The sequence below is a fragment of the Mustela erminea genome, chromosome 3 (genome assembly GCF_009829155.1).
Source record: "Mustela erminea isolate mMusErm1 chromosome 3, mMusErm1.Pri, whole genome shotgun sequence".
NCBI lineage: Eukaryota > Metazoa > Chordata > Mammalia > Carnivora > Mustelidae > Mustela > Mustela erminea.
The window spans coordinates 31,610,215-31,634,823 of record NC_045616.1 but is presented as its reverse complement, the minus strand read 5'-3'; the positions used below and the strand labels follow the sequence as shown (position 1 = coordinate 31,634,823).

General features: G+C 38.0%; 1 long non-coding RNA gene across 1 annotated transcript; it reads right to left on the bottom strand.

The window, feature by feature from the left end:
- Positions 1-175: 175 nt before the first annotated feature.
- On the bottom strand, positions 176-24,609 carry LOC116586045. Its single transcript, XR_004283869.1, has 3 exons — positions 23,908-24,609; positions 3,790-3,879; positions 176-520 (listed from the first exon to the last, which is right to left on the bottom strand). It is a non-coding gene; the product is annotated as an uncharacterized LOC116586045 (long non-coding RNA).

The following is a 24,609-nucleotide window of genomic DNA, read 5'->3' as shown; positions in this document are numbered from 1 at the left end:
CCGTGGTCCCAGGATCAAGCCCCAGTGGGGAGTTTGCTTCTCCATCTCCCTCTTCACCACTCCCCTGTTGGTGTGCTCACTCTCTCTTGCTCTCTCTCTCAAATGAATAAAGAGGCTTAAAAAAAAAAAGTTAGAAAAGAAAACAGAATACAGAATGTATTTATGGCCATGCTTAGCACCTGGTAGATGTTTTATAACTTGCAGTTATTTTTATTATCATGCCAAAATCACCTGCATTTTTAGGCTTAAGAGGTAATATTTCATAAGAGGGAGTTATCTAATATTTCTGTTCAAAGTCTATCAGTCGGGATATAAATGACGGAAATGTCAACCTATATGATATGCAAAAGGAGTTAGCAGAGGAGCTAACATCACACAGACCTAGGGCCAGACCTCAAACAACACAACCATTTCTCTCCTCTCCTCTTTGTCTCTCTTGGTGTAGACCTCATTCTGACAATCGCAGAAGGCTTGCTCCACAGGGTGAAAAAATTAGCTGTCCGCAGCTACTCTTCCATTTCTAGGAATACAGAAACAAAAGCAAGTTTTCCTATTGCCTCCACTATAAGCAAGTCCCAGGCAAGGGCTCTCATTGGCCCAGCTTGACTCATGCATCACATCTGAACCAATCACAATGGCCAGGCGATGGGGCCCTCTGACCCCATCAGGTCTTACGCCAATCCTTGTGTAAAGGAAGGCAGTAGAGGCAGCACTGAAAGAGTAGGAAAGAAGAGGAAACATGCTGGGTGGCAAAAATAATACCAGAAGTCTGGAATAAAAGATGTGCTGTGGCCCCCCTTGAATTCATTACGTGTGCAACTGCCCCTTATCACCACTGGCCTAGATCTTCGGCCTTGGTCTATAGTCCAGTAAGGCAGAAAATAAACTGCCCTCTGAAACCCAATTCAGGCTCCTTGTTTACTTCTTTCTCTGTAATTATACTCCTTATGATCCTCTTAACCGCCATGGTATGGAGCAGTTCCAGGAACACAAGGGAAATTAAATTAATGTACGTGTATCTTTAAGGAAAAGCACTTTATTACACTTGACTTTCCATTCTCTCACCAACCTACAAATATTTGCATTGCATTCTAACAGGGTTTTTGGTGTCCTGAAGGCTGAGATTTTAGAGGCTTAAGCTGCTATGGCTGAATTTATACCTAAGCTTTAAAGATGACATCTCATGTGAGCTGAACCATCAGACTGTGGTGATAGAAGAAAACTTAGAGATCATTTAAACCTAAATTGGGTGCAAAGAGCAAAGACATCTCAAGTTACAGGTTTGGGAGCCATGGGTGTCCTGGTTGTTGGCACTGCTGCCCTGGCTCATGGATGACACAGACGCTGCTGGGTGTATAAATACACAACACACACAGAGTGCTCAACTTCGAAAATCCTTCTTTCAGTATCAGTGCAAAGACTAAATGTCTCATAAAACTTAAAACTAATAAATGCAAAATCCAGTATAACAGATAACAAACTATTGCTATTGCTCAAGAGATCAATCCAGAAATGAGGGATTCCAGCAAAGAACTGACAGATTAAGATATATGTTGCCTTCTCGTTTTGTCTGTTCTATAATATTCTGATCAATGTCTCCTTTCCACCTGGACTGAAAAGCACACATTACTGTATAACTTTAAATAACTAAACTGAGGGTTTTGGAGGGGAGGGGAGTGGGGGGTTGGGTGAGCCTGGTGGTGGGTATTATGGAGGGCACGTATTGCATGGAACACTGGGTGTGATGCATGAACAATGAATTCTGGAATACTGAAAAAAATAAAATAAAAATAAAATTCAAAAAAACCTCAAAAACCTGTAACAAATGCCCTTCTCTGGTGGGGCTGCTGATCAGGGGGGAAGCTGTGTGTGTCAGGGGCGTGGTGCAGAAGGCATGTGGAAAATCTCTCCATGCCTTCCTCTTAATTTTGCTGTCAACCTAAAATTGCTCTAAACAAATAAACATAAAGTCTTTTTAAAAATAAATAAATAAGCAAACTATTTAAAGCAATGATTTGCCAACCCCTTCCAGGGCATGTCACAGACTCTGACAGGAATTAGCAGATAATTATATTACCTTATAGGGCAGTGGTGTTATAAGGAAACTTAAAATTCAAGGGCAAACTAAGGCTCTTTTTTGTTGCATACATGAGCAAGAACATGCAGAACTATGTCATGAATTCTAAGAGGTGTGAGGAATTCTTTAATACTTAATTGTGTTTAACCAACATCCCTTTTACCTCCTTCAATTTAGTTTGCCTGTGACTCTTCAGCTATAAAATATAAAAACCACATGTAGACTGAATCAACAGAATTAAAATGGGTAGGACTCGTAAAATATATGTGCTCCAAATGTCATCTCTTATTAAGCTTATCTGTATAAAGTTTGGCAGAGGAAAACTACTGGAGAAACACAGAAGATAACCTTAACCCTGTACTTCGGCAGAGAACACAATCAGTATGCCACTAGAAAATGCAATTCAGTTAATGAAATCTTTTCTGAAAAAAGTTCTGGGTATAAATAAATACATATAAATACTAAGTGTATTTATATAGAGATCATATTTATAAATACCAAATGTGTCTATATATAAGTATTTATAAATATTAAATGTACGTATGCATCTAAATATATCTATGTAGGATATATTTAGCATATATATGTATCTACATTTAGTATATACATTTAGTATTATATATCTATTTATATATAGATAAGTTTAGTATTTGTAAGTGTTTATTTTTATATATGACATATACTGCATACCTTTCCTGTGAAGGAAAATGGAAACAGAACTCCATGGCTAAAAGAAAGCAAGAGAATTTCTACAGGTGAAGAAACTTGGGACCCAAAGAGGCAGAGTGACTTGCGATGGACACTGTTATTTGGTGACAAAATCATGTCTAGAATCCACCCACAGCTCTGGCATTTCTACTAGCTACACAGAATGCAAGCAGAAGGCAGCTTTATTTCTTTTTCCACAGTCTCTTCAAACCTGCTTTCTGGACTCCGTTTCTAAACCCTTGAATGGAAGGTCCCATAGCTCTCTCTGCCCCCTTTAAATTGCAAGAATAATCTTACTTGAGTATTTTAGAAGACTCTTGTTTACTGTTGAAATTCCAAAATCTTATTGAATTTAAATTGGCTCCCGTGAGCTCTCTTCCTAAGACGCAGGCCTGTGGGGTTAGGTGCTTCTGCCTTTCTTGCTCTACCTCTGACCCTGATCACACAGCAAAAAACCAACAGAGCCAGAATTTGAACCTAGATAGTCTGGCTTTAGTTATTTCTCTTAACCTCTTCTCCTTGGCCTCCTGTTACTTCCTGTTAATAGTCTCCCCCACCAGCCCCTGAATGCTGGCAATCCACCCCTCCAGCCAACCCTGCTGGGCAAGGTCCCCTTAGAAATAACCCCACTTCTGGACTAGAGGAAACACATACCTTTGCCACACCCCTTCCATGGTGGGGAAGACTGTTCCCACCAAAGCCATCTCTCTCTTATGAGCCACTGCTGGGCATGGGTAACTCTAGCCAAAGTCTTAGTGGGCCTCACTGTCCTGAGTCTCTCCAATGCCAGGGCATACATGTCATATTATCCCAGCGGTTCCCCATGAGGGGATGGCTGTATTGCCGCACATCAGTGACTCTCAAGACACCACCAACTCTTCAACTCCAATCCCAGAGGTGAGCAATGGGCTAATATGGGCAGAACTGGTTACCCAATCATTTGACCTGACCTACTTAGGTAATCCCTTTAGAATTTAGAAGTACTTTGTATCTACTGTGTTTACCTTGGCATTGGGGCTTTGACCATATCTCTGAGACAAGAGGAATAAAGGTAACATGTTAAATCTTGATACTGCCTCTGCTATCTGAAGACACTGAAAAGAAAGAAAAAAGATATATTAGGATTATGGGGATAAATTAATATTGAGAATTGTTCAAAGGTGCCTTTTCTTAAGGATTCCTTTTAGCTTAATAACGGGTTAAAAAAATAACATAAGTCCAGAATTGGATTTTAAATTCATTCAATTATCTATCAGTTGCTAAGACATTTCCAAGTTCTTACCCATTCATGCTTGAACACTCTAATGACAGAGAAATCACCATCTTTTGAAATAGTTTGTTCCCATCTGGGGTTGCTTCCAACCACCAGAGAGTCATTACATGAAACACAAAACTGTCTCTTTAAGGTTTCTACCCCCTTGACCCTAATTTGAACACAGAACAAGTCTAATCCCTTTCTCACAAGACAGACTTCCAAAATGTGAAGCCAGTGTCACTCCACCTTCTGATACTGCATTTTCTAAATATCCAGTTCCTTCAGTCATGCCCTTTATAATGACTTCTACAACTCTTAATATCTTGCTTGACTCCTTCTGGAACAGTCCCTGCCTGCCTATGCCCCACTTGAGCACCCAGACTTGAAGCAAGAGTGGTCTCACCAGTAGAAGAGGGGACATCTCTCTCCTTTGCCATGCAACACTTTGTGAATAATAAAACCTAAATTAGGGGCGCCTGGGTAGCTCAGGGGGTTAAAGCCTCTGCCTTCGGCTCAGGTCATGATCCCAGGGTCCTGGGATCGAGCCCCGCATCAGGCTCTCTGCTCAGCAGGGAGCCTGCTTCCTCCTCTCTCTCTGCCTGCCTCTCTGCCTACTTGTGATCTCTCTCTGTCAAATAAAATTTAAAAATTAAAAAATAAAACCTAAATTAACATTTACTCTGCTGACAGCCATGGTACACAGCTGATTGATCCTATATTCACTGCCAGCTATATTCCCTTAAGTCTCTTCTAGATATGCTACAGCTAAGGTATGACTTACCCAGTATATGTGTTGTTGTAAGGACAAAGGGAGTAGCCTTTACATATATTCGCTTTAAAATCATTCTTCTTTATTTATTTATTTATTTATTTATTTATTTATTTTTAAATTTCCAGCATAACAGTATTCATTATTTTTGCACCACACCCCGTGCTCCATCGCTTACCAAGTTCAACCAGCCTAAGATTTTAGAACTCAGATTTGACCATTTAATTTATTCTAACTTATCATCTCAAATTTTATCAGAAGGTCTTCCACATCTTCATCCAAATCACGAATAAAAAGGATTAAAGAAAAAAGGCCAAAGACATCCCTAGAGACATCATTTGACATCATTCTAATAAATGGCACCACCTTGGTAGCTGATGAATTAATTATCGATATACATTAACGACACTTACACCTCACTTCAGCCAGAGGTGTGTTATGAGAGACCTTGCCAAGCACCTTGCTTAAATTCGATTTCTAGGTTCTCCACTCTTCCCAGCTCTGGACATTTGGATAAAAAAGAAAGTCTGCTGTGATGGATGTTAAACCCATTCTGGTTTCTCATGAGTAAGTGATGCTGCTTAGGACTCACCAATCATTCATATGATACTACAGAATTGAGACCACATTTATTATTATAGACCACAGTTTACTGAAATAACTTCTTCGCCTTTTGAAAATTTCAAGGATCAGAATCCTCACACTTCAGACTTTCAGGCCTTTTGGGGCTCTCCATGATTTCTCACAGATCCCTGCAGACACATGGGTGCTCACTTTCAAGTTGTCTCAGTAGGAAGGACTTAATTTATTTAGCTGAGAGACTTCTTTTCTCTAATAGAGCAGCTGGAAATTCTCTTTCAGTGGCTAAAACAAATATTAACATTATTATCACTAAAGCCACTCATTAGAATCCCAGGTTTTGGATTTTGAGCTGTTTGAGCTATTCTCTGCCTCTCAGGAGCACCTGTCTTACCAAACATCCCCCAGTGCTGCTCTCCGCTCCCCCAAAGAAAGACTCTAGCACCGTGAAAGAGCACAGTTACTGATATGGAAACAGATGTCTCTAAAAATACCCTTGGAAATGTATGGACATGAAACACATGCCATATATATTTAGTCGTAAAAATAAAAAATCATATATTTTTATCTAGTAGCTATTTATTCCCAGATATGTGACTAAGCACTGCAATCAAGTCCTACCTGACTTAAAAAAAAAAAAAAAAAAAAAGTAGACAGATTGAGCTGTCTAACCCACCAAAAAAAAAAAAAAAAGTGTCTATGAATAATTCAACCCCAGTTGCCATGTATATTTCCTGGCAGACTGGCTCCTGACTAAAGCACCAGCTTTATTTATCTGATTGGCTTAGGACCTACAGTTCTGTAGCACAGAGAATCTTAGCACTCAAAGAGGCTTCATTCTTGTCTGGACTGGAATTCAGAAGATGTTCTTTTGGGTTCCTCAAAGTAACATATTACTTTCCTGTGCAACATGACCAAAAAAAATTTTTTTTTTATTCAAAGCCTCACCTCTGAAAAACTAGTTTAAAGCCAGGTTTACAAAACACCTAGGAAGATGGAGTGAGTCTACTCAAACGCGGATATTCAATTCCTAAATTTCATTGCAGTTAAAGCACAACTGTGAAGTGGAGTGACGATTCTGTGCTTGGCTTATACTGCCACCTGGTGGCATCTTGCTAGTACTAAATCAGACCCATAAAGAAATTTCAATTAGTATTCAGTTAGCAGTTTTCAGTAACACTGTCATCGACAAGTCAGAGTTTTCTATAAAATGGTGGTGCAGAGAAAATTTTACATAAGTCTTTGTCAACGAAGTTAGGATAAACCACATCTTACTCAAACACACCATTTATATATATGAACACATTAAGCATTACTAATTAGGATACTCACAATGAAAAATCTATGAAAAAACTGTAAGCCCAATCAAAACTCCCAAAATAAGAAAAAATTTAAAGAAAGAGACAACTCCTCGCTAAACATAGGCACTCCTAGCTTTTAGTTTTTTTAAAAAAACGTCACATAAATACCAGAAAAACAAATTGGAAATTTAGGGGTTAAAGAGTATTATTAGAAATCAGTAGTGTTACAAAATATTTTTCATAGAATTTCTTAAGGCCCAAATATTTCTTGTTATATTTTATAATTCAGGTTTCTCTTTTGTAAAATATCTCTTTTTACCCTTGATTCTACTGTATTTTCAGTGTTCATATGGATTAACATGAATTATTTTATTATTATAGATTGTATTTGTTACAATTATATTTATTATAAGAATTTAGGCAATTTAAAACATGGAATTTCTCTTTAATTACTAAAGATAGAAAAATTTTAAATTTTGCCAAATTAAGTTTATCTATTATTTCCATATTCTTTCCATGTATTTATTTTTAAAATAAAATTTATTTATATTATTTTGAAAGGTAATGTTTTCTAATGATCAAAGTCAGATAAATCACTCTACTGCTTCATCATTCACTGTAACCAGTTGCTTGCCACCTTCCAGAAATAGCCATTGAGTTTCCAGTTTGGTAAGCCCTTTCAACAATCAAGCAAGCATTTTTACTTAGCTTTTCTATTATTTGACTTTTCTTTCATTTAATTCTTTAAACTACATAGGGCTTATTTTGCTTTACATCAATTAAAACTTTTTTTTTTTAATGACAAATCACTCTTGCCAGCAACATGTGTGGGTAAAGCCTACACTTCTCTGTTAATTTGGGAAGTTTGCTTTAGGACATACCAAGATTTAACAAGTACTCAGAACTATTATGAGTTCTTTCTTTCATTCAAATGACAGATGAGTACCTATGTCATTACCATGCTGATCTAATTCTCTTATAGAGTTTAAAATATGGCTTAATATTTAATATTAGACCATATTTAATATTAAGGAAGGAATTAATCATCCACCATTACTATTCTTTTTCTAAACTGCTCTAGCTATTCTCATCAGTTTTTTATTCCAAATAAGAACTTCAGAATAATTTTGTTAGGTTCCCCCCAAATTCAACCAAGTTACTTTTTTAAAAAGACTTAGTGAGAATTGCTCTAAATTAGGAATTATTTTGGGAAGACTTACTACCTTTACATATAGGTTATTAGTAGAAAAAGCAGGATTAGTGATAAGCTCTTCTGATGTTCTTAAGCTGGATGGTTTTTTCAAGGAACAAATTGATGAAGAAACTCAAAAGGTGTTTTGTTACCTGCAATATGGCAGGAGAGATATGCAGAGAAACCCCCTCATTCAGAATAATTTAAAATGCTGGATAAAGTATTATTTTTCTTTTTTTTAGTTTCAGGGTAGAGTTTAGTGATTTATCAGTTGCACGTAATACCCAGTGCTCATTATATCAAATGCCCTCCTAAATGTCTATCACCGAGTAACCCCATCCCCTCACCAACCTCCCCTCCAGCAACCCCCAGCTTGTTCCCTATATTTGAGTCTCTATGGCTTGTCTCTCTCTCTGTTTTTATCTTATTTTATTTTTCCTTCCCTTTACCTATGTTCATCTGGGTTTTTTTCCTTAAATTCCACATATGAGTGAAATCATACAGTATATGTCTTTCCCTTATTGACTTATTTCACTTAGCATAATACCCTCTAGTTCCGTCCATATAGTTGCAAATGGCAAGGCTTCATTCTTTTGGGTGGCTAAGTAATATTCCAGTGTGCGTGTGTGTGTGTGTGTGTGTATCACATCTTTATCCATTCATCTGTCAGTGGACATCTGGGCTTTTTCCATATTTTGGCAATTGTGGACATTGCTTCCATAAACATTGGGTGCATGTGCTCCTTTGAATCACTAAGTTTGTATACTTTTGACAAATACCTAGTAGTACAATTGGTGGATCATAGGGTAGTTCTATTTTTAACATTTTGAGGAACCTTCATATTTTCCAGAGTGGCTACACCAGCCTTGGATAAAGTATTTTTAAATATCATTCTAAATGAATGGCTGAGTTGGTTGAAAAAAGGGAAGTCCTTAAGTCCACAAGTAAAAGATAGCATGAATCCAAAGAAGTTCTGGAGCTGGCATTTGATGGAGACATTTATCTATCCTTGGTGGCTTAAGACTTAGGCTTCATAGAGCCATATGGGAGATAGATGATAAGACATTAAGCCTGGGCAAGGTGGGAAACAGAACTTTCCATGCATGACCCATGCATAAGGTTATGTACCATCAAAAGCAACACCCTTAGTAAGTGAATTATGTTACAGGGGTGGGAGGAGTATTCACCCTACAGAGACAATCAGTAGAGATAATAGGCCCAAGTATTATCAAGAAAAATAAAATGGGGTGTGAGGGGGAGTTTCCCTTGAAAATTATTAACACAAGTCTCTGCTCATGCAGGATAGGGTACATCCTATCTTATATGGTATGGCTAGGATAGTCTGAGAATGTTTCCAGGTTAGCAGTACCCTAAATACCCACCAATAACAAACATATAATCATTCCTTTCTAGAAGAACAGACCCAAATGGTTACAACTTTAAAAAAAAAAATCACAAACCTATGAGAAAATGGACAAGTGATAATGAGTTGAAACAGAGTTAGACTATGCAAATTTTTTACCTACAGAATATCAAATGAGTATGTTTAATATATTTTGAGAAATAAAAGAGTGTACATTGCAAAGAAACAAAAATAACACAAATAACCTATATCTCTGAAAAAGAACCAAAAAGAAATTCCAAAAAAATAATTTCTAATAACTGACATTAGAAATTCAATGTTTGGATCTGGTTTAAGATGGCAATATAAAGAGGCTCTTGACTTCACATCTTCCCATGAACACACCAAATCTACAGGTACATATAGAACGCGTGCCTCTGAAAGAAATCCACAAACTACCTGAGTGGCTCCCACACAGTAAATGACAGAGGACAAAGGACTCACATCAAACCAGATAGGAGAGGCTAATAATCCCCCCATAAAGCCCACCCCTCGTGCAGCAACACACAGCCAGCCTGGAACTTTCAACTCCAAAATTCTCACTGAGGAATGAAAGATTTAGATTTTACATGTGATGCCCTAACTTTTAAAACCTCCACCTGAGAAATGGATACCCAAAACACCTATTTTTAAAAGCCAATGGGGATTGCATACATGAGACCAACAGAGCTATAGAAAACTAAGAGAGACTTCTTAAAGTGCTGGTAAGAACTCACCATAACAAACTCCTGAGGGCCCAACACAGACCCAGAGAATATGCCCAGTCTTTCTGGGAAAGAGGCCTTTTTGTATATCTTAATAGAGACAGCCTTCATGGTAAGCTTCTAATTTAGCACACAACGAGTTGACTACTGTATTCTCCAAAGACCAGGGAGGCTGGTAGACAGCACTTTGTGCTCTCCTGCTGCCTCACTCCAGGTTGCCAATATTTCTAGGAAAGGAGCTTATATACATATCTGGGATCCCAGTTTTTGTGGCTGCTATCCAAATAATGCCCCTTCATCACCTGGCTCTGGTGGCAAGTAGGGCTTACATTTGCAGGTTCCACAAAACTGTAATAGTTCTTGGCCAGCTATCCCCTCAAGGCACAGTGCTAATGAGGCCACAGACAGAAATGCCCATACCCCATCCTCCCCTGATACAGGTATATTTGCACACTTTAAAAACTGCTGCCCAAAGGTCCAGTGGTCTATAAGCCTGAATCTAGGAGCTGACTGAGATCTTCTCCTTTGGGACACTGGCAGGTTCTGACACATCTTCAATATTGGGAGCCACTAAGAACAAACAAGACTGCTTAGACAACCACAAAGATTTGATAGAAGCCAATAGCTAGGGCAGGGTTGAACAATAAGGTTCATCTCCCACACAAGACAGCTAGGAGATGTGGCATTTTACCTAAGGCATAGAAACCCGTACAAAGAGCCAAGAAAAATGAAGAAACAGAAGAAGAAGAACAAAACATCAGAAAAAGATGTAATAAGTGATAAACCTCACAAAGAGTTCAAATATTCAAATAATGGTCATAAAAATGCTCGCTGAAGTAAGAAGAACAATGCATGAAAAAGCGAGAATTTTAACAAAGAGTTAGAAAATATAAGAAAGTACCATACAGAAGTCACAGAGCTAAGGAACACAGAATCTGAACTGAAAAATTCAGCTGAGGGGTTCAACAGCAGACTGGTTGCAGTGGAAGAAAGGATCAATTACTTAAAGACAGAATTCATCCAATCAGTGGAGCAAAAGGAAAAAGGATAAAGACAGCTTAAGAGACTTAGGGGATATCATTAATCAGACTGATATTTGCATGATAGGAGATCCAAAAAGGAGGAGCGAGAAAGGGACAGAAAACTTATTTAAAGAAATAATGGCTGAAAACTTTCTATCCTAAACAAACAAACAAACGAAACAAATACGCAAACAAACAAACAAACAAACTTCCCTATCCTAGGAAAGGAAAAATCCAGGAATCCCAGAGATGTCCAATAAAATGAAGACCTATGAGAAGTGAGAAGACCTATGCCAAGACACATAATTAAAGTGTCAAAAGTTAAAACTAAGAAGAGAATCTTAAAAGCAGCAAGGGGAAAACAAGGAGTTACATACAAGGGAACGCCTATGAGACTATTAGCAGGAAATGTGCAGGACAGAAAAGAATGGCACAACATATTTAAAGTGTTTAAGGAAAAAACCACCAACCAAAAATGCTCTATCTAGCAAAGATGTCTTTCAGAACTGAGAGAGAGATAAAGAATTATTCAGATAAGCAAAAGCTTAAGAAGTTCATCACCACCACACTGGCCTTAGAAGAACTGTTAAGGTGACTTCCTTAAGCAGAAATGAAAGGGCACTAATTAGCAACAGGAAAACATTTGAAAGATAAATCTCACCAGTAAAGGTAAATACATAGCTAAATTCAGAATAATCTAGTAATGGTGATGGGTTTATCATTTACAAATCTAGTATGAAGTTAAAAGACAAAAGTAATTAAAAAAACTATAACTATAATAATTTGTTAATGGATATATATGTAAAAAAGTTATCAAATGTGACATCAAAAATATAAAGTATGAGAGACGGAGGTAAAAATGTAGTTTTTGAATGCATTTAAACTTAGTTGTTATCAGCTTAAAATAGACTGTTATAACTCTAGGATGTTTTCCATAAGCCTCATGGTAACCATAAAACAAAAGCCTACAGTAAATACTCAAAAGATACAGAGAAAGGAATCTAAGCATACCATTACAGGAAAGTATCAAATCACAAAGGAAGAAAGCAAGAAAAGAACAAAAGAATAAAAAAACTGTAAAATAGCCAGATAACAATAAACAAACTGGCATTAAGTCCATACCTACCAATATTTACTTTAAATGTTAATGGGCTAAATTATCCAATCAAAAGATAAAACATAGTTGAACAGATCTAAAAAAATAAGACCCAGAGTACATGGCTGGCTCAGTTGGTAGAGTATGCAACTTTTTTTTAAAGGATTTTATTTATTTATTTATTTGTCATAGAAATGGAAAGAGAGAGCACAAGCAGGGGGAGCAGCAGACAGAGGAAGAAGCAGGCTCCCTGCTGATCAAGGAGCCTGATGCAGGACTCAATCCCAGGACCCTGGAATCATGACTTGATCCAAAGGCAGCCACTTAACCAACTCAGCCACCCAGGCATCCCAAGTGCGCAACTCCTGATCTTGGGGTTGTAAGTTCAGGTCCCACACTGGGTGTAGAGATTACTTAAAAATAAAATTAATAATAATAATAATAAGAAGAAGAAGACTCAAAAGTATGTTGCCTATAAGAGACTCACTTCACTTTTAAGAACACACATAGAGTGAAAGTAAAGGGATAGAAAAAGATACTCCTTAACCTGGAGAAGAAAAGAAAACAAAGGTTGATATAGGAGACAAAACAAACTTTAAGACAAAGACTAATAAGAGACAAAAAAGGTCATGATATGATGATAGAGTGGTGAATGCAAGAAAAGGATATGACAATTGTAAATATTTATGAAAACATTGACCCAACATAGGAGACCTAAGATATATAAAATAAATACAAACATAAATAAATGGGGTAATATAGAGCAAACAATAATAGTAGGGGACTTCAATATTTCATTTTTATCAATGAATAGATAGTACAGACAGAAAATCAATAAGGAAACACTGGACTTAAACTACACATTAGACCAGAGGAACTTATCAGACATTTACAGAACCATTCCATCAAAAAGTAGTAGAATACACATTCTTCTTAAGCACACATGAAATGTTCTCCAGGACAGACCACATGTCAGGCCACAAAATAAGTCTCAATAAATTTAGAAGACTGAAATCATATCAACCATCTTTTCCAACTCCAGTGGTATGAAACTAGCAATCAATTTCAAGAAGAAAACTGGAAAACTCACAAATATGTAGAGATTAAACAACATGTTACTGAGTAACCAATGGTCAAAGAAGAAACTAAAAGATAAATGAAAAATATCTTTATATAAGGGCACCTGGATGGCCCAATCAGTGAAGTGTCCAACCTTGACTTCAGCTCAGGTCATCATCTCAGGGTTGTGAGATCAAGCCCCACATTGGGGTCCACACTGAGCATGGAGCCTACTTAAGATTCTCCCCTCTCCCTCTGCCCCTCCCCTCCGGCTCATGTGCTCTCTCTCACTATATGTATGTATGTATGTATATATATATATATATATATATATATATATATATATATATATATACATTTTTTTTCCAGACAAATGAAAGTGGAAATATAACAACCAAAACTGATGGGATTCAGCAAAAGCAGAATAAGAGTGAAGTTCATAAGTAACTTAACTGTAAGTGCCTACAGTAAGAAATGAAAAAAATCTCAAATAAACAACCTAACTTTATACCTTAAGGAACTAAAAAAAGAATAAATGATGCCCAAACTTGGTAGAATAAAAGAACATAAAGATCAGGGCAAAAAATAAATGAAATGGAGATTTAAAAGACAGTAGAAAAGATCAAAGGACCAAGAACTAGTTCCTGAAAAGACAAATAAAATAGGCAAACCCTTAGCTAGACTCAACAGGAAAAAAAAATAATAAAAGAAGATTGAAATAAAATTAAAAATAAAAAAGATGTTGTCACAACTAATAAACAGAAATGCAATGGATCATAAGAGACTAATATGAACAAATATACACCAAAAAACTGGGCAACCTAGAAGAAAAGATAAATTCTTAGCAACATACAACCTACCAGACTGAATCATGAAGAAACAGGAAATCTGAACAGACCAATACTAAGAGGTTGAATTAGTAGTCAAAAACCTCTTAACAAACAAAAGCCCAGGGGCGCCTGGGTGGCTCAGTGGTTAGGGCCTCTGCCTTTGGCTCAGGTCATGGTCCCGGGGTCCTGGGATCGATGCCCACATCAGGTTCTCTGCTCAGCGGGGGGCCTGCTTCCTCCTCTCTCTCCGCCTGCCTCTCTGCTTGCTTATAATCTCTGTCTGTCAAATAAATAAATAAAAATCTTTAAAAAAAAAAAAAGTCCAGATGAGCACTGGGTACTGGGTGTTATACGCAACTAATGAATTGCTGAACACTACATCAGAAACAAATGTTGTATTATATGTTGGCTAATTGAACATAATAAATAAATAAATAAATAAGTTAATGAATGAATGAATGAATGAATGAATGATTGAAAAAACAAAAGTCCAGGGCCACATAACTTTACTGGTGAACTTTACCAAACATTCATTAGCACCATGCTCTAACCAACTGAGCTAACCGGCCAACCACTTACCAAACATTTAAAGAGCAATTAATACCAATCTTTCTTAAACTCCTCCAAAAAAATAGAAAATGAAGGAGGACTCCCAAACTCATTTTATGACACCAGCATTACCTCAACACCAAAACCAGAAAGGGACACTCTAAGAAAAGAAAATTACAGGCTAATATCCCTGATGAACATAGATGAAATAATTCTAAAAAAAATACTAGCAAACCGAACTCAACAGCACATTAGAAGGACCATACACCATGATCAGGTGGGATTTATTCCAGGGATGTGAGGATGGTTTAATATCCGCAAATCAATCAATATGATATGCAACATTAACAAAATGAAGGATAGGAATTGTAGGATCATCTCAAAGGATGCAGAAAAAGCATTTGATAAAATTCAACAGCGATTCATGATAAAACTCTCAAAGTGGCAACAGAGGGAACATTATCTCAACATAATGATATGATATGCCATATAGGCCACCTATGACAAGCCCAAAGCTAACATCATATTTAGCGGTGAAAAACTGAAAGCCCCTTCTCTTGGAAGAAGACCAGGATGCCCATTCTTGCCACTTTTATTTAACAGAGTACTGGAAGTCATTGCTCGATCAATTAGGCAAGAAAAAGAAATAGAAGGCATCCAAATCGAAATAGAAGTAAAACTGTCTCTATTTGCAGATGACATAATATATATGAAAAAACTCTAAAGACCACCAAGAAACTTAGAACTAATAAATACATTCAGTAAGCCTGCAAGATACAAAATCATACAAAAATCAGTTGTGTTTCTATTCATAAAACTAACAAAAAGAGAAATTAAGAAAACAATCACACTGGGGCACCTGGATGGCTCAGATGGTTGAGCATCTGTCTTCAGCTCAGGTCATGTTCTCCAGGTCCTGGGATCAAGTCCCATGTTGGGCTCCCCCCCACAGAAGAGAGAATACTTCTACCTCTGCCTCTGCCCGCTGCTTGTGCTCTCTCTCTCTCTCTCTCAAATGAACAAATAAAATCTTTAAAAAAAGAAAGAGAGAAAACAATCACATTTACAATTGCATCAAAAAGAAGAAAATACCTGGGAATACACTTAACCAAGGAAGTGACAGACCTGTACACTGTACACTGAAAACTGTAAGACAATGATAAAGGAAGTTGAAGAAGACACAAATAAGTGGAAAGATATTCAGTGCTCATAGATGAGAAGAATTAACATTGTTAAATGTCCATATCACCCAAAATAATCTACAGATTCAATACAACTCCCAACAGAATTCCAAGGGCAGTTTTCACAGAAATAGAACAAACAAACCTAAAATTTTTACGAACCCACAAATGACCCCAAATAGCCAAAGCAATCTTGAGAAAGAACAAACTTTATGTCATTAAAGTGACGCTTGGCGGTCTTCCTTCAGGACTGGGGCCCCTTGCCAGAGGAACTAACCATGTGACTGGAGAACTGGAATTTTCAGCCCTACCCACCCACCCCCATCTCTGGAGAAGTGGGAGGGATTGGAAATTTTGTTCCATCACCAATAACCAGTGATTTAACCAATCATGTCTGTATAGTGGGATCTCCATAAAAATTCCTCAACAAGGAGGTTCAGAGAGCTTATAGATAAGTTAACACATCCAAGTGCTGGGAGGGTGGCAAGCCCGGAGAGGGCATAGAAGCTCCATGCCCCATCCCACACCTCAACTTGCACTATTCATCTCTTCCATTGGGCTGTTTTTGAGTTGTAATCTCCATGATATACCCGTAATAGTAAATAAGGTGTTTTCCGAACATCTGAGTCATTATAGTGAGTTATCAAACCTGAGGTGTGGGAAGGGTCATGTTAACCCTCAAATTTCTGGCTGGGCAAAAGTGTGAATAGCCTGGCCACCCCATTGCTGCTAGCAAATGAAATGGGGGTAGTTCTGTGGGAGTGAGCTCTTAACCTGTGGGGTCTGATGCTAATTCCAGGGAATTACTCGACACCCAGTTGATGTCAAAGAATCAGTGAACTGGTTGGTGTGAGGGAAAAAAAAAAACAAACTAAGAATAATGAAAAACTATCTGCCAACAAATTCAAAAACATGGCAGAAATGGACATGTTCCTAGGAAAGATGACTTAGCGAACATGACTAAAGAAGAAAAAACCTGGATGGTCCTATAGTCATTAAAGAAATTGAATCAGTAGTTTAACTTCTTCCCACAAAGAGAGGTGCCTAGGTGACTCAGTGGGCTAAAACCTCTGTCTTTGGCTCAGGTCATGATCCCAGGGTCCTGGGATCAATCCCTGCATTACGCTCTCTGCTCAGCAGGTAGCCTGCTTCTGCCTCTCTGCCTACTTGTGATCTCTATCTGTCAAATAAGTAAATAAAATCTTTTTTAAAAAAACAAAAACAAAACTTCTTCCCACAAAGAAAACACTAGACCCAGATAGTTTTAAAAGTATGAGGTTTTAGGATTGAGCCACACAGCGGGTTCCCTGCTTGGCAAGGAGCCTGCTTCTCCCTCTCCCTCTGCTTGCCGTTCCCCTTGCATGTGCTTTCCCTCTCTCTGTCAAACAAACAAACAAACAAACAAAATCTCTAATAAATGAATAAATAAAAATAAAAGTATGTGGTTTATTTTTAAAATTAAAATAAATTAATTCTGACATTCCTAAAATTTTTGGAGAAGAAAAAAAGAGAAGTTACCCAAGTAATTTCATAAAGCCATTTCAGACATACTCCACAGAACATTTCCCTGATTGATGTTTTCCCAATAAATTCCCTCCCATATTTAATTCTCCAATATCATACAACATACATATCTCTCAAAACAACATTTCAGGGGCGCCTGGGTGGCTCAGTGGATTAAGCCGCTGCCTTTGGCTCAGGTCATGATCTCAGGGTCCTGGGATCGAGTCCCGCACGGGGCTCAGCGGGGAGCCTGCTTCCTCCTCTCTCTCTCTGCCTGCCTCTCTGCCTACTTGTGATCTCTCTCTGTCAAATAAATAAATAAAATATTAAAAAAAAAAAAAAAACAACATTTCAACTGAGATTTATGTAAGAAATGTTTTATTTAGTACCCCAAGTTTTATTGGTAAAAAACTTTTTACCAATAACAACTAAAGTGTAGGAAATGGCTTAAGTTACATTAGAAACATGAAACATCATGTCAGCAAATAAAAAAGAATACTGTATACCAATGAAAGGGATATTGCACATAAATGCTACTGGTGATAAAAGAAACACTGAAATATCATCCTAAGTATGAATCATTCTCTGTCACATTTCCACAGCGCCTTTCATATTTCATATTGCCCGTTTTTCCCCAGTTGTGTAGAAGAACTAAAAAGGTTGAGAAAGTGTTAAGGAACTTAATGGAAGAGGAAAAGCAAGCAGAAAAGCAGTAACAACAAAAGAGAGTATGTTACTGCTGACAAAGCAACTAGTTGTTAACAACCATATTGTTTAGTGATTCAGGAAGCAAAGTTATGAATATTTATATCCCAATGTTATGCTTCGTTATTTAATAGAGTTTTGCTTACCATATTACAGTTACACTTTAGGAAAGTGGTTTGGGTTAACAAGTAACATATTACAATTATACCATTTAAAATAAAAAGAAATAGGTTCCCAGTTAAGGTTTTTGCACAGGACATCTGACTTTCAGAAACAAATTACTAATTTTAAGTAGATAGCTCTATATTTCACATCAAAACTATAAAGACAGGATATGAAAGATAACCACCGTTCCAACTCACCCATAAATGTAACAGCAAAAATTCTAAACAATATTTTTTGAAATGACAAATTTGGTTTCTTTCAGAAATGGAAGCCTGGTTCAACATCAGAAAAATATATTAATGCAGAGCACCTGGGTGGTGCAGTCAGTTAAGCATCCTACTTTTGGTTTTGGCTCAGGGTAGTGAATTAAGCCCTGTATTGTGCTCTGAACTCAATGTGAAGTCTGCTTAAGAGTCTCTCTCCCTCTCCCCCTCCTGCTTTCTCTCACTCTCTAAAATAATAAATAAATCCTTAAAGAAAAGAAAAATGCATTAATGCAATGCACCACATGAACAAATTACAAAAAAATACATTCATCTCAACGAGGCAGATAAAACATCTAATAAAATTCAACATTCATGTATGATAAAAAAAAAAATTACTAGCAAACTAGATATACATATGGAAACTCCCATAACCTGATGAACAATAGGAAATACATAAAAATGTCATCCACATCATACACATGTGCTGAAACTTCAAAAGCATTCCTTTAAAATCATGAATGAGGGTGGGGCGCCTGGGTAGCTCAGTTCGTTAAAGCCTCTGCCTTCGGCTCAGGTTGTGGTTCCAGAGTCCTGGGAGCCAGCCCCGCATTGGGCTCTCTGCTTCCCCCTCTCTCTTTCTGCCTGCCTCTCTGCCTACTTGTGATCTCTGTCTCTGTCAAATAAATAAATAAAATCTTAAAAAAAAATTTTTTAATAAATAAATAAATAGATAAATAATCATAAATGAGGGCACCCTGGATGGCTCAGTCGGTTAAGTGTCTGCCTTCAGCTCATATCATGATCCCAGGGTCTCGAGATCAAGTATCACATGGGGCTCCCTGCTCAGTGGGGAGTCTGAGTCTCCCTCTGACCCTCCTCCCTCTGCAGTGCTCTCTCTCTCACACGCAAATAAATAAATTTTTAAAAAATAAAATGAAATCATGAACAAGACAAGGATGTCTACTATTATCTTCCTATTAGACACTGTCCTATAAGCCCTAGTTTGGACATTCTTTGTCATACACACACACACACACACACACAGAGTATAAGAATTTGGAAGAAATAAAGCCTCAGCAGAAAATACTATTTTTTAAGAAAAAATCCCCCCAAATGTACAAATGACTTGAAATTATATACTATTTATTATAATTATTTATAGTTATATATTATTATAATTATTTATGATTATATATCTTTATAAATATGTATATATAAATGTATATAAATATATATTGGTATTATTTATAATAATTATATACTATAATTATTATATATTATAATTATAATTATTATAAGTTATTTAATATCTATTGGATATTAATTCAGATTTATAGCACCCACCACAACAAATACTGACTCCAAATGGTTAGAATGATATGTGCATAGCTTATCTGCAAAATCTTATTTATGTTCCTGATAAAAACATTGCAGTGGGACAAGAAGGAATGGGGTAAAAAAAACAGCTCACTTCTCACTCTACCCCTTACAGAGTGTGTTGGATTTTTCTTGCATCTGTAACAAATTAACACAAATTTAGCAGCTTAAAAGGACACAAATTTATTATCACACCTCTGTAGGTCAAAAGTCTGGCATGAGCATCACCAGTTAAAATCAAAACATCAAGCTTTTCCGCTAAAGTCAGGAACACAGCAGGGATGTCCATTATCACCACTGCTATTCAACATAGTACTAGAAGTCCTAGCCTCAGCAATCAGACAACAAAAGGAAATTAAAGGCATCCAAATCGGCAAAGAAGAAGTCAAACTATCACTCTTCGCAGATGATATGATACTATACATAGAAACCCAAAAGAGTCCATTCCAGAACTGCTAGAACTTGTACAGGAATTCAGTAAAGTGTCAGGATATAAATCAATGCACAGAAATCAATTGCATTTCTCTACACCAACAACAAGACAGAAGAAAGAGATATTAAGGAATCAATCCCATTTACAACTGCACACAAAACCATAAGATACCTAGGAATAAACCTAAACAAAGAGGCAAAGAATCTATACTCAGAAAACTACAAAGTACTTATGAATGAAATTGAGGAAGACACAAAGAAATGGAAAAATGTTCCATGCTCCTGGATTGGAAGAATAAATATTGTGAAAATGTCTATGCTACCTAAAGCAATCTACACATTTAATGCAATTCCTATCAAAGTACCATCCATCTTTTTCAAAGAAATGGAACAAATAATCTTAAAATTTATATGGAACCAGAGAAAACCTCGAATAGCCAAAGGAATATTGAAAAAGAAAGCCAAAGTTGGTGGCATCACAATTCCAGACTTCAAGCTCTATTAAAAGCTGTCATCATCAAGACAGCATGGTACTGGCACAAAAATAGACACATAGATCAATGGAACAGAATAGAGAGCCCAGAAATAGACCCTCAACTCTATGGTCAACTAATCTTCGACAAAGCAGGAAAGAATGTCCAATGGAAATAAGACAGCCTCTTCAATAAATGGTGTTGGAAAATTGGACAGCCACATGCAGAAAAATGAAATTGGACCATTTCCTTACACCACACATGAAAACAGACTCAAAATGGATGAAGGACCTCAATGTGAGAAAGGAATCCATCAAAATCCTTGCAGAGAACACAGGCAGCAACCTCTTTGACCTCAGCCGCAGCAACATCTTCCTAGGAACATCGCCAAAGGCAAGGGAAGCAAGGGCAAAAATGAACTCTTGGGATTTCATCAAGATCAAAAGCTTTTGCACAGCAAAGGAAACAGTCAACAAAACCAAAAGACAACTGACAGAATGGGAGAAGATATTTGCAAATGACATATCAGATAAAGGGCTAGTGTCCAAAACCTATAAAGAACTTAGCAAACTCAACACCCAAAGAAAAAATAATCCAATCAAGAAATGGGCAGAGGACATGAACAGACATTTCTTCAAAGAAGACATCCAGATGGCCAACACATGAAAAAGTGCGCCATATCACTCGACATCAGGGAAATACAAATCAAAACCACAATGAGATATCACCTCACACCAGTCAGAATGGCTAAAATTAAGAAGTCAGGAAATGACAGATGCTGGTGAGGATGCGGGGAAAGGGGAACCCTCCTACACTGTTGGTGGGAATGCAAGCTGGTGCAACCTCTCTGGAAAACAGCATGGAGGTTCCTCAAAATGTTGAAAATAGAACTACCCTATGACCCAGCAATTGCACTACTGGGTATTTACCCTAAAGCTACAAACGTAGTGTCCCGAAGGGGCACATGCACCCGAATGTTTATAGCAGCAATGTCCACAATAGCCAAACTATGGAAAGAACCTAGATGTCCATCAACAGATGAATGGATAAAGATGTGGTATATATACACAATGGAATACTATGCAGCCATCAGAAGAAATGAAATCTTGCCATTTGCAACGACGTGGATGGAACTAGAGGGTATCATGCTTAGCGAAATAAGTCAATTGGAGAAAGACAACTATCATATGATCTCCCTGATATGAGGAAGTGGAGATGCAACATGGGGGGTTAAGGGGGTAGGAGAAGAATAAATGAAACAAGACGGGATTGGGAGGGAGACAAACCACAAATGACTCTTAATCTCACAAAACAAACTGAGGGTTGCTGGGGGGAGGAGGGTTGGAAGAAGGGGGGTGGAGTTATGGACATTGGGGAGGGTATGTGCTTTGGTGAGTGCTGTGAAGTGTGTAAACCTGGCAATTCACAGACCTGTACCCCTGGGGATAAAAATATATTATATGTTTATAAAAAATAAAAAAATTAAAAAAAATCAAAACATCAGCAGGGCTGTGCTCTTTTCTGGAGACTCTAGGAGAGAGTCTGTTTCCATGCTCATTCAGGATGTTGGCAGAATTCAGTTCCATGCAGCTGTAGAAATGAAGTCTCTGGTTCTTTGCTGTCAGCTGAAAGCCATTCCCAGCTTCTAGAGCTGAAACTGTATTCTTTGGCTTCAAAGAGCTTCTTTCTCCAATTTAAAGCTAGCAGTAGAAGGTTGAGCCCGTCTCCTGCCTTCTCTTCCACCACCACATCTAATTCTTCTGCCTTCCTCTTCGATTTTTATCTCCTCTTTATGGTCTCCAACCTTAATGACATCTGCAAAGCCTCTTTTACTCTATAATGAAACATCCACAAGCTCAGGTGATGAGGACGTGGACATCTTTGGGGAACCATGCTTCGCAAGGAAACCCAGCTTGTTCCATGTTTGCACTAACACTACATGTAGCTTGTACGTCCTTACATAATGCCTCAGCCCCAGCAGGCAAAGGTGGTGGAAAAACCAAGTAGCAAATACCCTCTAAATTTTTCTTGTGTCCTTGCTGCTTGCCTTGGCTTAATTACTGGATTTTCCTTATCAGGCTGTGTGAGGTTGAAGTAGACAGAAAAATGAACAATTTAGAATTGATTTCCTGACACCAACACTAACTCAACAATCGGAACAAATGCCTCCCCACTATCTACTCTTGAACCATTCAGAGTTTGGGAAAGAAATATAAAGGGGAGGATAGAAAAGCATAAGGTGGGAACAAAAATGACAAGCCATTAAAAGAAAAACATCAACATACTTCTCCTTTCCTTAAGAACTCAACCCAAGAAGATTCCATATCTTGGGTGAGGACAAACGAGAAAAGCTAAGCTCACGAGAGTCATTTGTTGTATGTTACTATGTATTACATGGAGCTAGATGATTCCACATCTATTCCATATCTATTTATTTATTTGACAGAGAGATCACAAGTAGGCATAGAGGCAGGCAGAGATAGAGGGGAAAGCAGGCTCCCGGCTGAGCAGAGAGTCTGATGCAGGACTCCATCCCAGGACCCTGAAATCATGACCTGAGCCGAAGGCATAGGTTTAGCCCACTGAGCCTCCCCGGCGCCCCTCCACAAGACTTTCTTAATTCTTTAAACTAACATGTGTTCATGGGTATAGTTATTATCCTTTAAATGAGGAACCTTGGGGTCAAAGAAGTGGTTATTTACCTAAGAGAACAAGTGTCAGAGCTGGATATAAACCCAGGTCCGCTGGCTGCTCCAGCCCAAGAGAAGCCAAGACTCAGATTTGTTATAAACCCCACACTGTACCATTCAATGTCTTAAAATTACACTCCTAGAGGTATCCCCCTTCCCCAATCTTTTCTCCCCCAGATGTTTCAGTAACTTCCTAATAAAGGTTTGCGCTATTTCTTTTCTTGTGATCATTACACATTTTTACTCCTTCAGTATGTCCCAAGTGTCCACGAGTTGATATTACTGTTCAGGCTAGTCCTTGTGCGGGCTTGATTTTTTTTTTTTTTTTTTTTATCTTTTTCCTTACTTCCTTTATCTCTCTCTCACTAGCTTTAAGGAAATGAGGAAAAGTGCTCGGGTGTGGTCCCTTGATTAAAGTCTTTGCTAGGACCTACAGGAGCAAGGAGTCCCCCCTGGCTATTACACAGATCTCACTACAGTCTCTCTCCCTTCGTTGCATTAGGGTTATCAGGCAAAAAGCCAATTAACAACCTCTGCTTTATTTCTGTGGTAATCATTAGTCGACTCTAAAATTTCAGCATAAAATTCCAACTCCTACCCCAGGTACAAAGCCTCATAAAATTTGCTCCTACCTGTCTCTTCCGCTGCATCTTATGCCATTCTGGACTCCTCAGTCTGCTCCAGCCACACAGGCTGCTTCTCAGCACCCGAAATGTGACTAGTTTGAACTGAAATGTGCTGGAAGTATAAAATACACGCCGGACTTTTAAGCAAAATAGATCATTAACATATATCATTAATCATTAAAGATTTTGCATTGATTAATGCTAAGTTACTACTGAAATTAATTTAACTTTTTATTTTACTTTTGGGGTGGCATTTCAAACACTTAAAATGGAATTCGTGGTCCGCACTATGTTTCTGTGGAACAGCCTGCTCCGCCACATAACCTCCTTTTGTTTCCTCCTTGGCACTCAGGCCATCTGGACCTACGTTGTCCATGTCACCTGTTTAAGTGCCTTTCCCGCGCAACTTAGAACGTAAGCCGGGACCCCTGCCCGTCTCATTCACACCCGGTTCCCAGGCATTGAGGTCAGAGCCTGAAGCTAGGAAGGGCTCTGCAAATCTTGTTCTTTGAATGAAGGACCCGACTCTTCCTCAGCCGGAGACTGAAGAACACGAGGTCTCAAGTCCTCTGCGCTACACCCGCCGCTCAGCGCGGACCCAACGCTCCCGACACTGGGAGAGGGGTGGATACCGGAGAAAACCTGCCTGGGCAAAGCACTGGTCGCACACCGCAAAGCGGAAAAAAAGACCCCTCGCCCCTCTGTCCT